The sequence below is a fragment of the Monopterus albus genome, unplaced genomic scaffold (genome assembly GCF_001952655.1).
Source record: "Monopterus albus unplaced genomic scaffold, M_albus_1.0 scaffold21.1, whole genome shotgun sequence".
NCBI classification, from domain to species: domain Eukaryota; kingdom Metazoa; phylum Chordata; class Actinopteri; order Synbranchiformes; family Synbranchidae; genus Monopterus; species Monopterus albus.
The window spans coordinates 1,080,205-1,081,698 of record NW_018127901.1 but is presented as its reverse complement, the minus strand read 5'-3'; positions in this window follow the sequence as shown (position 1 = coordinate 1,081,698).

Below are 1,494 nucleotides of genomic sequence, written 5' to 3'. Positions count from 1 at the left end.
GCGGTTCAGTGGGTAGAGCAGTCATCTCCCAAACGGAGGGTCGGAGGTTTGAATCGCCGTGCCTGCTGTCCATGTGTCGAAGTGTCCTTTGGCAAGACACTGAACCCTCAAGTTGCCCCCGATGGTTAGAGCCATCAGTTGAGTTGTTTCTGTACCAGAAACAAATTCCTTGTGTGTAACATACTTGGCCAAATAAATGTGATTATCCGATTATCCTAATGCCTACCAGCCAATCAGCAGCTTGTCTCCCTTTATATATAAATTATATCTCACATACTGGTCCCTGGACCATGACGCTGGCCACCTGTTACTTCCTGTCTGTGACAGAGCACGCAGGTCAAATGCTGAAAGAGGAGAAACCGAGTCCTGGAGCTTTTCAAAAAGACAGCATTAGTCTGTGAGCTTGATAAAACAACTCCAACTTAACCATCCACTCAACAGACTCATTTCTGAGCGATCATGGTGAGGACGGGGGCCATGGTGACAAGAGTGGCTTCTGCTTTTGTCTCCTCTCATTTCTTAAGAAACACCAAAGAAAGAAAGTGAAAGAAAAACCCAGACAGACATTTAGAGTGGGATAGTCCCCGTCATTAACTGCTGAGCTGATTGCTTTGTGCAAAAGGTGCCCGAAGAGTGAGGGGAAGGAAATTAGGCAATAATGGGAAGGAGTAATGAAAAAGGATGAAAACTGGCAGCCGGGCTCAACAGGCACAGCTGTAAGAAAAAGAAAGAAGAGACAGAAAAACCCTGAATTAAAATAGTGATTCTAATTCTCAGACACTAAACTACAGCAGGATGGCCAGATGTAGTCCAGATTTTTAAACATTTGCTCCACCATCCTGCCTTTTGTCCCAAAATTACACAGAATGGAAGGTGATGTGAGGTAAGAGAGGTTTAGGTATGCAGTGTTTTTTCTGTCACTGAAACACAGTTTGTTTGCCACCTTATACACACTGGGATGAAAAGATCAACAGAAAGCCAATGTACAACAGGAACTGATTTTTTTATGTATTTTCTAAGAAGAGTAAAATTTATCCAACACCAGAACATTATCATTGTTTCCGATACAAATCAGCTTGTTTTAAAATTTCTGGAATAGCTACTGTCTACTTTTTCAAAATAATAGTCTGATCCTGAAACAAAACTGGAAACAAGGGGTTCTCCTCATCCTGTTAGATGCTTTTCATTCCAGGTCTTTGAAGGAACATAAGTCTTTAAGAGCTCAATAGTGGACAAAATGAGCTGTTCTAATGGACATTTTAGCAGTTCTGAACTAACAAACAGCTCAGTGAACAATCAGAAGGGGAAAGAAAATCAACAGTTTGATTTACAAAATGCAGCTCTTGGATAAGATTATGTGAGTGAGTGAATGCATGGAGCAAGCAAAGGAGGAGGGCGGGGTTAAGGTTGAATCAGGAAGAGTGTCGATATCACGGCAGCAATTACTGCTTTATAAATGGGCCCCGTGTCGCTGTGAATGAGCAGCTCCATCAG